Below are 351 nucleotides of genomic sequence, written 5' to 3'. Positions count from 1 at the left end.
TCCGTCTCCGTCTCCCACTCTCTCCGCCCCCTGCCCTCCCTCCCCTCTCCTCCCCTTCCTCCTGCTCTCCCTCCGTCTCGCTCTCTCCTCTCCCTGCTCTCCTTCCTGCAGTCTCTCAGCCTCTACCCTCCACTCCCCTCTCTCTGCTCCCAGACCCGGCCTTCTCTTCCTGTCGAGGTTAGAAAGCCTTCCCTCTGACGACTACCCTTTGAGTGACCCAGCCCAGCCAAACCTCCCTGGAGGGAGACAGAGCCCCAGCCCTCAGCCTGCCCTGCTCAGCTTTCCGTAGAAGGAAGCTGTGTTTCCCCAGTGCTGGACACCCGGAGGAGCCCTTCCCTCTCCTTGCTCAGG

Source organism: Fukomys damarensis, unplaced genomic scaffold (genome assembly GCF_012274545.1).
Source record: "Fukomys damarensis isolate Sample0158 unplaced genomic scaffold, DMR_v1.0_HiC HiC_scaffold_64542, whole genome shotgun sequence".
Taxonomy (NCBI): Eukaryota; Metazoa; Chordata; class Mammalia; order Rodentia; family Bathyergidae; genus Fukomys; species Fukomys damarensis.
This window is presented reverse-complemented; position numbering follows the sequence as displayed.